The following is a 14,011-nucleotide window of genomic DNA, read 5'->3' on the forward strand; positions in this document are numbered from 1 at the left end:
CTAAGCGACTTTTAGGACAGCCAATAGCGATTTTCCTTACTGAGGAGTTGGCAGCACTGCATATGGGCTCATGGGATACTCATCACTCAAGCACAGATACACCTACCTGCTAACAGGACCATGAAATATTAATTTTTCCTTCACCAAAGCTGGAATACATGCTTCTTTGACCAGCAATATCACACAGTAAGCTGTATTTTTCATCAGATAATTCCTATAAATATTCTTTAAATTAAGAAAATGGTAGCGAAGTCCAAGTCGTTGATGCAAATTAGCGAATTAGTGAAGCCTCCGCAGACAGCTGCTTTTACACTTTAACAAAATCCAAACTGTTTAATGCGCCAGTATTTACATCATCACGCAGACATTTCTTTTTATGCACAGACAGCCGCTGCAGTATTGTCCTGAACAATAGGTGTCACCAGTCAGGCCACAGTGCCACATCATTCATATAACAAAGACATTGCAGAGTGTTTTTTCTCCCCCACAAACTCTCATGTTTTTTCAAACTGTTGCAGCATCATCCCCATGTATAATGTGTGACTTTGAGCTTCTGTACTGTGGCAGCAGCGGTGCAACTCACCTGGCTACAAAAAGTGTGCCAGTGGATGTGACATCATTTTTGACGTGTGCTGCCATGCGACACGGGCTAAGCGATGTGCCTTAGTGCCACAATGATGCTAATTAGCTCTATAAACAAGAACACTCTTTGCAGGCTGTTAAAATGTTAATGGAAGGAATGGATGGAAGTCTATGGGAAATATATAACTTGTGGCGCTGGCCTCAAATGACCATTGGAGGAACTGCAGTTTTTGTGCTTGACTTGTTTGCTTTCTTTTTCAGCTTTGAAGATTGCTGTTTGCTTTAAAAAAAAAAGAATAGAAAAAAGAAAACACACACACACATGCATTGGTTCTGTGTCCTGAGAGAGCTCCGGATCAGGATGTATGAGCCTGGCCGCCTCCACTGTGCCACTTGAGACTGGTACTGGAATATAGATTAAGCAGCAAGGTCAAGGAGTTGTGAATTAATGGTACAGATAATCAGTGGGTTTACCGAGGCAGCCCTTCACAGGCTTCCTCCCCTGCTGTGTAACCCCGGCAGCCCCTGGCGTACTCCGGGCTCCCATGGCAGCAGAGGTAAACATGTGTGTAAATACTCCTTTGCTCTGCACAGTCTCGCACACGCGTGCACACGTTAGCGGAGAAAAACTTACAAACAGAATGCAGCTATGTGCACGTGGCTCTCTCTCACACTCACACACACACACACACACACACACACACACACACACACACACACACACACACTGGAAGAATCTGAGAGGAGGATTGACAAAAATGCCTCAGGTAAAATGAATCAAATCCAATGAGATGTATTGGGAGGATAGATATGTAAAGGGCTGCTGCTGACAGCTGCTATTGCTCCCTCGGTGGCTGGTGCCAAATGACAGGCCTACGGAGAAGGGCGCATCTGATAACACATCCACTACAATCCAGCAGATCCTCGTTCCCTTCGGTCTATTTATATTTCTTCCCCCACCCCTCTTTTATGCGTTGTTGTCTACGCTAACCTCGAGTCAAAGCATCTCAGGCTGTTTTACAAGCTTACATGGGAAATGCACTTTGTTTCTTTTTGTGGGCTGAGAGTTGTTGCCTTTAAAAATAGCATATCATCAGCTGTGCAACACCAAAGTAACACACAGACACACACACACACACATATATGGGCAAATACACAGTCTCACTTTGTTTCTCCTCCAGCTTCCTCCTCCTATGTGCCTCAGATAAACATTCAGGCAGCAGTGGGTGGAGGGGCTGTGCAGCTCGTGGGGCTAACATGTTGCATTGGACTCCTTGAGCAGAGAGGACAATGACTAGGTCCACAGTGCCCCTATTAAAGCAGCAGCCTCCAGGCTAGTGGATTAGCCTGAATAGGCTGTGCTCCCCAGGTACAGGATTTGGTTTACATTAGCCAGCTTTGCCCTTGGCTGCCACTGCTAACTCCTGTTCAGGTCACTTAGCTCTGGCCTGCCACACAGGACACGTATTTTTTTCCCTGTTTTGTAGCATAATTAGAAAGAGGAGTTTAATTGACACCACTTTGTGTCACAAAGAAATGTTTGCTGCCGTTTGAGGAACGCACTGGCTGTGCAATTGTTAGGGCAGATGCTCGGCGAGAGGAGGAAGAAAATGTCTCACTTTTTCAACAGTCTTGTGTGCACGACAGTGAGGAGGGCATGTAGCTTGGGGCAAAGGAACCACTTTAAATTTTAAACACAATTTCATCTTTGCCTCATTTCAATGCAGTGCGGCTGGAGGTGGAATCGGAATGCATAAAATTGACTGCATGAAAAGATAATGTATAATAAATGTATTCCACATTGGGCGCCGGTGGATCGAATCATTGATTAGCAGCGGCAGGCCCACTGCTAAACATTCTTGTTTCATACATATTTCATTATGGCTCTGACAGTGGCTGGCTCTAGTGTCATGGGACTGTGACAGATGTCCATTAGCTGAACCCGGGACCAGCGAAAGGGAGGTCCTGGTAACCTGTACCACCCTGGATCTGGTGTCCCCATCTGGCTGGATGCATGGTGGCCCTTCTTACAGATTAAGCTTCATGTCCAGGATGTTAAGCCCAACCAAGAAACACCAAATCTCTTCTTTTTGTTGTGTTGCTGCCTGTATAGGTCCATGCATCCATCTATTTTCTTCTGCTTATCCACTACAGGGTCACGTGGGGGCTGGAGCCCATTACCAGCTGTCATTGAGAGAAAGAAGAGGTATGCCCTGGAAGGTCGCCAGTCTATTGCAGAACTAACACAGACAGACATATGACCATTCTCGTTCACACGGCCAATTTAGACTGGCCAATTAACCTAACCGCATGCATGTCATTGGACTGCAGGGACAACATGCAAAGTCCACACATACAGTGGGGCAAAAAAGTATTTAGTCAGCCACCGATTGTGCAAGTTCCCCCACTTAAAATGATGACAGAGGTCAGTAATTTGCACCAGAGGTACACTTCAACTGTGAGAGACAGAATGTGAAAAAAAAATCCATGAATCCACATGGTAGGATTTGTAAAGAATTTATTCGTAAATCAGGGTGGAAAATAAGTATTTGGTCAATAACAAAAATACAACTCAATACTTTGTAACATAACCTTTGTTGGCAATAACAGAGGTCAAACGTTTACTATAGGTCTTTACCAGGTTTGCACACACAGTAGCTGGTATTTTGGCCCATTCCTCCATGCAGATCTTCTCGAGAGCAGTGATGTTTTGGGGCTGTCGCCGAGCAACACGGACTTTCAACTCCCGCCACAGATTTTCTATGGGGTTGAGGTCTGGAGACTGGCTAGGCCACTCCAGGACTTTCAAATGCTTCTTACGGAGCCACTCCTTTGTTGCCCGGGCGGTGTGTTTTGGATCATTGTCATGTTGGAAGACCCAGCCTCGTTTCATCTTCAAAGTTCTCACTGATGGAAGGAGGTTTTGGCTCAAAATCTCACGATACATGGCCCCATTCATTCTGTCCTTAACACGGATCAGTCGTCCTGTCCCCTTGGCAGAAAAACAGCCCCATAGCATGATGTTTCCACCCCCATGCTTCACAGTAGGTATGGTGTTCTTGGGATGCAACTCAGTATTCTTCTTCCTCCAAACACGACGAGTTGAGTTTATACCAAAAAGTTCTACTTTGGTTTCATCTGACCACATGACATTCTCCCAATCCTCTGCTGTATCATCCATGTGCTCTCTGGCAAACTTCAGACGGGCCTGGACATGCACTGGCTTCAGCAGCGGAACACGTCTGGCACTGCGGGATTTGATTCCCTGCCGTTGTAGTGTGTTACTGATGGTGACCTTTGTTACTTTGGTCCCAGCTCTCTGCAGGTCATTCACCAGGTCCCCCCGTGTGGTTCTGGGATCTTTGCTCACCGTTCTCATGATCATTTTGACCCCACGGGATGAGATCTTGCGTGGAGCCCCAGATCGAGGGAGATCATCAGTGGTCTTGTATGTCTTCCATTTTCTGATGATTGCTCCCACAGTTGATTTTTTCACACCAAGCTGCTTGCCTATTGTAGATTCACTCTTCCCAGTCTGGTGCAGGTCTACAATACTTTTCCTGGTGTCCTTCAAAAGCTCTTTGGTCTTGGCCTTGGCGGCGTTTGGAGTCTGACTGTTTGAGGCTGTGGACAGGTGTCTTTTATACAGATGATGAGTTCAAACAGGTGCCATTCATACAGGTAACGAGTGGGGGACAGAAAAGCTTCTTACAGAAGACGTTACAGGTCTGTGAGAGCCAGAGATTTTCCTTGTTTGAGGTGACCAAATACTTATTTTCCACCCTGATTTACGAATAAATTCTTTACAAATCCTACCATGTGGATTCATGGATTTTTTTTTCACATTCTGTCTCTCACAGTTGAAGTGTACCTCTGGTGCAAATTACTGACCTCCGTCATCATTTTAAGTGGGGGAACTTGCACAATCGGTGGCTGACTAAATACTTTTTTGCCCCACTGTAACTGTCCCAGGACCCTGTGAATTCCAGGCACCAGTCACCACGAGACTGCAGTGCTATTCGTCTGTATGGGTAACCTCCTAATAGGTAACTGTTCTGCATTCTGTTGAATCCCTCCAAATGTGGTGGTCCTGTGTCTTGGACCTTATTGAGTTGTATTTCCTTTGGACGGTGTCTTGAACTTTGGCATGTTGTCTTATTGTCTATAGTTTCCTTGGTTTTACTCACCTGTTAATCTTGAGGGATAGTAGGTGTTCCCGTTATGTTACTTCCTGTTTTATTTTATTAATCTTTTGTCTCATGTGTTTAGTATTCACTTTTTTTCTCCAGTCCTGTTCCCCAAGTTGTCTGCACCTGTGTTTCCTGCAGCTGTTATGACCTCCTTCCTGTTTCTGTCAGTGCAGTAGGTAACTCTTCCTGACATGTTTCTTCTTGGTTTATGTTTCTGCTCATACAGTTTCCCCATACTTTGATTTTGTCACCTGTTGGACTTTGTTACTTTTGGACTGTACCTGGGATTTTCATTATAAGTAGATTTTGAGTTTTCATTTCCACCCGCCTGCCCTGGTCTGCATTTTGGGTCCACTGCCACATCCACACACTATATGATAAAATAAAATGATTGTAAAGTTTCAGCGGTTTCTTAGAAGAGCCTCCGCTATACAGGAATCGTTCCAACTTGGCCATATTTGTTAGTTTTCCACATCAAGCTAACAAATACTGAGACCAGCCACAGCACGTACTCCAAAAAAGCTTCTGCAGTCGTGCTTTTCCAGAAAAGATGGAATCATGAATGAACCAGAAGAGGCAACTTCTAACTTCTAAGTCTGTTAAATTTCATCAATTCGGTTTTCATGGATGCCTGGATGTTAGACTTAATTGTTACACCTGGTAGAGCAGCAACACTGATCATTTTATTACAGATGAAAGAATTTAGACAGTTTGTAACTCTCAGTGATGCCACAAAGTTCTTTTGACTTTGGGACCTGAAGCGGAGTTTGGACCTGGAAACGACTAATGATGTCAGACTTAAAGACAGGATACACTGGGATATTAATATTTAGAGCTATTTGTATTTATTAGAGCTACTTTGTTATATTTTGTAACTTTGTAATACATTGTATTATTTAATTTAGTTTAGTTAGTTACTGTTCTTACGGTCTTGGAGCAACTGTAGCCACATAATTTCTTCTGGGATTAAAAAGTATTCTGATTGTGACACAATAGAAACAAATATCTATCAAAAGGAGTATAATTTAGAATAGTACTAGTAGTTGATCCCACCATGTTGAACCTGACAGTAGGTGTGTCTGCTTTTATAGCTTAGTTTAGACTTATACATAACTTGAATATAATTTGCCTTTTTTCCCCTCAAAATCACCTCCAGATGGAAATTTGGGATTCAGCATGTTTTGCCACACAGGACTGTATGATATGTTTTTGTGATTTTTGGAAGGGGTGTGTGTGTGTGTGTGTGTGTGTGTGTGTGCATAGCTTCTGCAACCTACAGTTACCCATAACATCTCTCTCTCGCTGAATGGGTCCACAGAGACGTGAATCTTCCCAAAGCTGTAATTTCTGCCTTTCGCTGAAATGCTGTCATTGGGGCGATTGTAGGGTTCACCCACTTCTATGAGCATCACGAGCACAGAACCTTCAATTCGTCTGTCTGCTGATACGCACGCGTCTGTTTCAGAGGCATAAAAAGGCAGCCACTCAGGACTAACGCGTGCGTAAGAAGTGCAGGAGTAAAGGTCGCAAAGACCAAATGACACGTCAATTCAGGCAGACCGACAACTTCTGAAACTCTGCAAACTTCATATCTGCTTCTGTCGTCGTTGCATGAAGTCATTTGCAGCCCTTTAAATGGAACATGTTTCATGTCAGAAAACAATGTTGTATGTCTAATGATCTCCTCGCCATCTCCAGTTCAAAGAGAAGCTTTAGACACATGTATTCCCTCTCCAGGGTCGGTGCTTCTTTTTTACATCGTGAATGCAATTTGTCAGGTGAAGATGAGGAAAAAATGAGGCCAGCATATGGGCCCCCCCGAGTGAGTGTGTGTGTGTGTCTGTGAGATAGAGAGAGACGAAGGGAGCGAGGGGAAGAGAATTTTTTCCTCTTTATTTTGGGGAACTAGAGCGTCGTCTCAGCTCTTCGCTATTCCCCACTAATCAGGTGCTGCCAACCTGCCAGCCAAGGCGGGACGCGAGGCCTTTCAAAACACTCTGCTAATTAACAAGCCCCCAATGCATCCCTTCCGCTTTTACAGCGCTAGCACATCTGCCATAGAAACTCCAGAGAAGAAAAACTACATTATCGCGAGCGTGAGTGGATCCCTTCGCTTTGCACACAACCTGAATAGATGTGTGTGTTGTTGTGTGTATGCATCTCAGTCGCAAAGGTGCGCACAAAGTTATTCACATGAGCTCCCAGTTTGGTTTTTTTAATTCGTTTTTTTTTTCTTCCTTGAAAGTGTTGACGGCTTTACATTGGTGCGCCGCTTGTGTAGACATTGGCAAGGCGTCCCACATCTATCAAGCAGCTGAAAGGCATGAATAGGGTTCCCACCGTCTTAATGACTGTTTACATGTCCCCAGCGCAGATTAAAAGACGTTTCTGGTGTCGCCTGGGGTCTTGTGGCGACACATCTTTGACGTCCTTCTTGCAAGATTATCTTTAAAAAAATGTTTGTTTCCTTCACTTAGTGCCTGATTTCTTTATGTCCATTTAGTAAAGATTACATAGGAATATGTGTTCAGCTAAATTCAATATTAGTTGTAGATGTGTTAAAAAGAGGAGGACGTGGTAACAAAACTGCATCCGTGTCATCTCGAGCCAGATAATTACTCATGCTGACACAAGTAGAGGGTTCTCATGTTACCTGGGTAGGTTGAAAGAAAAAACCCTTTAAAATGCAGTTTAATTTATACAGGCCTTCGAAAGCTGCTCGGAAAATTGGACAAAGCAGCCACAGTGGCCTTGTTTACTTTTGGAAAGTCTCTCAGAACTGTAAAGGATCCATACATTCCCATGTAATGTGGAGGTATGACTTTTTTTCCAGACCCGGAATTCCATTGCCTCTACTTTTGCCAACCAAAGGCCGGTCGCAGCCCAGGAGATCCTCCGAGCTCATTACGTCTGTCGGAAAGCCATACCAAGCTTGCTCTCTGACTCTGATGGAGCCTCATGCGAATTTACTGCTACTCAACAACTCCCTCTCCAACAGCACTGAGCTTCTCTGGTCCTGGAGACGAGCTTGAGTCCTAGAAATTTGCAAAAGAAAAAAAAAGCATATTTTTGAAGGTCAAATAGCACATGTTCCGAAGAAAACTGGTGAGTCCGTTGACTGAAGGCAAATCGTATCTTGACATAGAAATTGAAGCGCTTTTGAAATTTCGTTATAGGAAGATTTTTTGACATATTTAAAGTCAATAATTTATTTTGCTTTGTGTCGTTCAGACATGGGTAACACATTCATTGCAACAGATTAATGAACAGTATCCTGTTATCAGGACATGGACACCCTCTTTACTTTTACTATTTTTGATAAAGTTGATAGTTACAGCTGGATCATGTGACCCCGAATCTTCCCTTATTTATGCTAGTTATGTCTTTCTTTTTCATTCACCCCTTTTCACTCTCTTTGTGTTTGTACACCTCCTCTGCATTTAATCTTTAGTTAGCATTAATCTCTCGTTCTCCTCGATAGTGGATCTTTTGTCCTGTCTTCCTCCCCTCACTGCGAACTGCTCCTTCCTGAGCCTGGCTCTGCTGGAAGTTTCTTCCTGTTAAAAGGGAGTTTTTCCTTCCCAGTGCCTGCTCGTAGTGGGTCATCTGATTGTTGCGGTTTTCTCTATATATTTGTTGGGTCTTTACCTTACAATATAAAGGGATGGCAGCTGTTGTGACTTAGGGATGTATAAACAAAACCAAATAAAACAGAATTAAATAAATTTTCCTCATGGCTTCATCTTCAGTGCTTGGACTATGGAAAAGAGTTTCATGGTGCTTTCTTGTTCTGGGCAGTACAGTATTATTTATAGACTGTTTCATATCAAGTTCTCAAATTTGCTGCTCATTAAAACATTAACATGTCACAATGTTGTGCTTATTTGTCACTGCATTCATTCATTTACGCTGATTCTATGTTAATAGCATTATTCAGTCTAAGATTCATGAAGACTGTTTGACATGGTGGCACATTAGAATGATGGCATCATGAATACATCTAGTGCTGTTGCATGATAACCTCTCTTGTGCAATATACTTGTTTGAATAGATTAATGGCAAAGATTATGTCGATCTCATTTTATAGCAGTGTTGAAAATACTTTAATATATCAGTTAGAAACTCATGTAGAGAGAATATTAAAACAAACTTTATTTGAAAAAAGTCAATTTGTGGTTTCAGTAGAGGAACATTTGATGGATGAAAAATGTTGCTGTGACTTATGGAAAAAATTAAAGGTCTGCAGTGGATTTTAAGCCAATCCTTCCCATCCTTGGTGCAATATTTTACTTCTCTGGAGTGAAGACAAAAGACTGTTGGTATCAGGTTTGTTGTCTTAAAGGAGGGAGCATAGAGCCTTTAAATCAGTGTTAGCTTAATCTACCCTGCTGTTCATCTGTTAGCTATGCTAATCTAATTTGTCATAGGTCCAGTTTACACAATACACAACATTTTCCTTTCTTCTGTGTTTTCTAAAACTTCACCTGATTTCAGACACGCCTGCCTTTCCTTTAATCTGATGACATATAGTTAAACATGTTAGTATGCAAAGTCAGATCCAACAACATTTATGTTTTAATCTCAGGGTGGCTGTAGCTCAGGAGGTAGAGGAGGTCATCTACTGATTGGAAGGTTAGTGATTTGGTCCCTGGCTCCTCCAGTGGGCATGCCAAGTATCCTTTGGCAAGATACTCCGATGTATTCATCAGAGTATGAATATTAGTTTGGAAGCACTAAAAGCTTAGAAGAAAGTGCTTGTGTTAATGTGTCATGTTGTATAGAGTGCTTTGGGAGTGTAGAAAAGCGATATATAAGGATCAGTCCATCAAGCCAGCAATGGATGCATTCTGTGCCTTTCATGTCTTAAAGAGGCGTTTGATAACCAGTCAATTATTCCAAAATCCCGTTATAAAAAGCAGAAGCTGTGTGTGAATGTAGCGTAAAAAAAATGTTACAACAATTGCAACAGAAAGAGCAGAAGAGAATATGGCAAGTGTGTTTTAGTCGTATCCTGGGCTTAAACACTGTAGACAGACACATATTTCTTGGCAGAGGGCTTGGTGGTGATGTGGGGTTATTTTCCCTATTTACAGGAGGCCCTGGCAGAAAAATGCCAATCAGAAGGTATGTTGGAATCCCATCATCCATTTCTAGCCTAGAACACCTTCACTTTCCATTTGCTTCAATATGCAAACCAAGCTGTTTAGGGATGAGGAGAGAGGCAGCTAATGAGCTGCCTGAATCAAGCCTGCAGAAAAGAAAGGACCCCTGTACGTAGCTGCTCGAGAGAACAGCTCCTCTGGGCATGCTCCGAAACAGCAAAAACAACAACAACAACTACTACTCTACAGCCAAGGCAACACAAATTGATGTGATTAACCAGTGGGAATGACAGTTACTGTGTGAGAGGCTGGATGCAGAGCAAGCACATTTGGAGTTTGCAGGCAGGCAGAGAGCATGCAGCTGCAGACTTGGAGATAGATATGTTGAGATGTCAGCTGCTGATGAGCTGTGCTTGACCTCAGAATGAAAGTTTTTTCTCTTGACTTTTTCCCCTCTTGCTGTCCTTGTTGTTTAGTGTCTAATTTCTGCAGTGCAGCGTAACATAAAGCTGTCCATAGATGACATTGGATCCGGTTGGTTCTTGTGCACAGGGGATTTGCTTGACATCCTCTACTGTAAATCAATCTCTGTGAGAATAATGATCCATTACAGGGTTGAACAGTCTTTGATTGTTCATCTGCCAAAAAGTGCTATATGGATTATACCAAATCCTAAAGATATTGAAAGATAGGATATGGATTCCTGACGCTAACTCAAAGGACAAATGATGTCTATCGTAAATATTAGATAGAGAGCTCTCTTTTAGTTTACTTATAAGATATCTGTGAGCTAAAAAAAAATGTCTTGTGAATTCTTTAGTTGTGACTAATGGGAGGTCGTGCCATTAAACGACTCTCTAAAAACACGTCATGTAAATATCAGTGTACTGAGGTCCAGTTCAGTCCGCTGAACTTTTGCACTTTCGTTGGCCCAGCCAGAGTTTTGCTCCGCCACAAACCATCACAAACAAAATCCGAGGGCAGTCTCGTTTCACATAATTGCTCAGCCAGAAAATGTCCATTACGTTCTTGTTTTCCTTGGCGCACGGACTAGAACTTTAAACCATGAAAGAAAAGCAGTGTGGGAAGTTCAAATGGTATTGTCATTAACGCCTCAACACAGTGATCATTCACAAGGGGCTTGCACGTACAGACAATGCGGGCCTTTCTTGCTGTGGTGCAGATGGCATCGTAAAAAAAACAAACAAAAAAAAGAAAAAGAGGCCTTTTCTGCAAACACCAAAAGCAAACACACAAACAGTGGTGACCCTCTGAGTCCCCAATCCATCTTTTCTCCTGTTGGGTGCTTGTTGTCTCAGGAAGATCAAGGCGTTTTCACTGATGTTTGGATGCTGTCGTACACGCTCATTTTGGTACCTCTTGAAATGCAAATGTACACTTTTCTAAATGTTATATTTCATCCAGCTTTTGTGTTGACTTCATACATGTGCATCAATGTCTCCCAAAGCTTTTAATGTACAGGGATTCATTGTTGCATATTTTTCCGTCACTGCTTGACAACTATAAAACAATAATGTGGAATAATGTGATAAAAAAACCCAAAATATTTAATTGGATTCAAAATGCTGAAAACATTTGATACTGATTTCATGTGTGGAAGTGTAAACTTCACTTTTTAATTCATTGTAAACTCTACATTGGCAAAGATGTACTGAACTAACTGACTACATCACTCACACTAATTCAGTGCTAAATTAACATTAACACGTAGTAAGTTGGTCCTGTGAGCAAACTGATCAAATCGTTCATTATATGTGTGCCTGATAAAGAACATTTGTACATTTGGGCTAATTTGTACGGTGGCCCAGAGAGGTCAAACGCACTGCAACTTCAGAAAACACCAGCATATAGAAAAACACTGCAAAAGCATGTAAGTTAAATAAAACACAACATAAATTTAAACAACTCCCAAAATGCAATGGAGTGTTTTTGGGGGAGACAATAATGTGACAGACCAGCAGCAGAAGTGATAAGTTAGTGGTAAATGGCTAATAGCAAACATGCATTTACCGTATTGCATGAATCCTGCAGTTAAATCACACATTACCTGCATGTTTTTCTCCCTCACAACACCCATGAATCCTCTGCTTCTTTTAAGTGCCTCCCCAAAAACACTTCCATCTTTTGTTGAATGTTTTTTCCCCTCAAATTCCAGTGCATTTGACTTCTCAGGACCACCATCCATTATTTTGCTGCCAAAATAAGTGGAAAAATAGTCTGTAGCTTACATTTTTTTACTCATATAAATGTCTATAGAAATCTAAAGCCATACAAAAGTGTGGAGAGTGAAGAGGAAGGTTTGGGAAGCTGTTATGTCTCCAGTGGTTTAAATAAAGTTTTTGCTGCAAACCCCAGAGCTTCTCCAAACAAGGCTAGGCTTTATGGTGCACACAGTTTGCACAAAATGTAGAAAATGAGTGGTATCCACATAACTGTAATATGGAATTCACAGATACAAAAAGGTTTAAAACAAAAAACCTACTAGGAAAATTTTAACAAACTCTCATATAATGCAATCAGCTGTTGCATTATCAAAGGCTATTAGTAACAGTGCATTTTACTACATTCAATTTTATTAAGTAAAATTACTTAGCAACCTTACATTTGCAGGAATTATAACATCAGTGCATGAATGCTTTTTTGTGTCTTTTCAGTTGGTGGATTTTGGTGAATACAAAGTGACTCTGCAGCATGATGCTATCAGCTCCATTTGGTTTAAGGCAAATTGGCTAACCTTTTGAAATGGCTAGTACTGGACTTGATCTCCAAGACCAGTGGGTGTCTTGTGTATTGCCCTTCAGAAACACAGATGTTCCATCTCCACAATGCAATGCAGCTTTCTTTAGGTCTAATCCCTGGATGCTGGCAGAGTTGCAGCAGAAATATTTCCAACCAGAGCTGCAGCACTTCTGTGTGCAGCTGTGCCTCAACATTTGTCATACCTTGTCATCAAGTGCCGGAAACGAGGCTGAAAAATTTGCTCAAGATTACATTGCACACAAGCAGGGACTCGCGTGCGCATGCACACATGCTTGTACACATCCCCGCACATGCTGTGACAGTGAGATCAGGAAAGCGGGGCCTATACACAGCATACCAGGAAGCAGGCCAGCCAAATAAACATGTCATGCCACTTGATAAAAGATGTTGTAGGATACACCTGTGCTTCCTCTCTCCTCATTCCTCTCATAGGTGCAATTAAGAACTGGTAATCTGTATGACAGAGTCTTGAATTTGTAGACAGCTTATAGTCCAAGTGCTGCTGACCAATCATATTTGAGCAGGCTTTAACTGCGTGCAAGAAAAACACACTGGCTAATCGTCATCTATCACCGATTACCATTTAGAATTCATTGACCTGATATATAATGACTAGTGGATGGAAACTGAGATCTCCATGTTGATGGAGGGGAAGAGATTTTCAGGTCACAGGATGAGAAGACACAAGAAAGCACAAGGCACACTGCTTAGCCTACCTGTGTGGTAGGGTAAGCAGTACTCATTCATTGAGCACTTAAATCTTCAACTGCAGGCTTATTTGTGGTTCCTAGGATATTTGACAGTAGACCCCATGGCTCAGTTTGCATTCAGGAGACAGACACCCTCTGTACCCTTAAAATCAGACTTAAAGCTTTAGTTTTAGATAAATAGAAGTTTCTGGATCAGGTGCCTCAGTACGAGGTGCCTTCCTATGATTCACTGAGTGTTTCTTTTTTAGTCATCCCTTTTCATTCCCTTTGTTTAAACACCACTTCGCATTTAATCATTAGTTGTTATTAGTCTTTGGCTCGCTTCCTCAGTGTGTTATTTGTCCTGAACCTCACCCCTAACCAGTCGGAACGAGGGCCGGCGTCCAGGTGAAACGGAGAAGGTACCGGAGGCTAGCTGCTTTGCTGTGGGGTGACTCTCGGTGTCTGCGACCAGTTCCTCTCCTGTCGTTTGCTGGGGATGTTACGCCGCCGCCTGGGACCCGAGCCCCATGGCTCGAAAGCAGTTTGCTCACTCTGTGTCCGTCATCCATTTCCCGTTTTGCTGGTGACAGCTACGTCTGCTCATCGATCAAGGTTTTTCCCAACTCTGGAGTCGCTGCCCTGCCCGGCAGGTCCACAGGTTTGC

This window comes from Astatotilapia calliptera, chromosome 9 (assembly GCF_900246225.1).
Source record: "Astatotilapia calliptera chromosome 9, fAstCal1.2, whole genome shotgun sequence".
Classification (NCBI taxonomy): Eukaryota; Metazoa; Chordata; class Actinopteri; order Cichliformes; family Cichlidae; genus Astatotilapia; species Astatotilapia calliptera.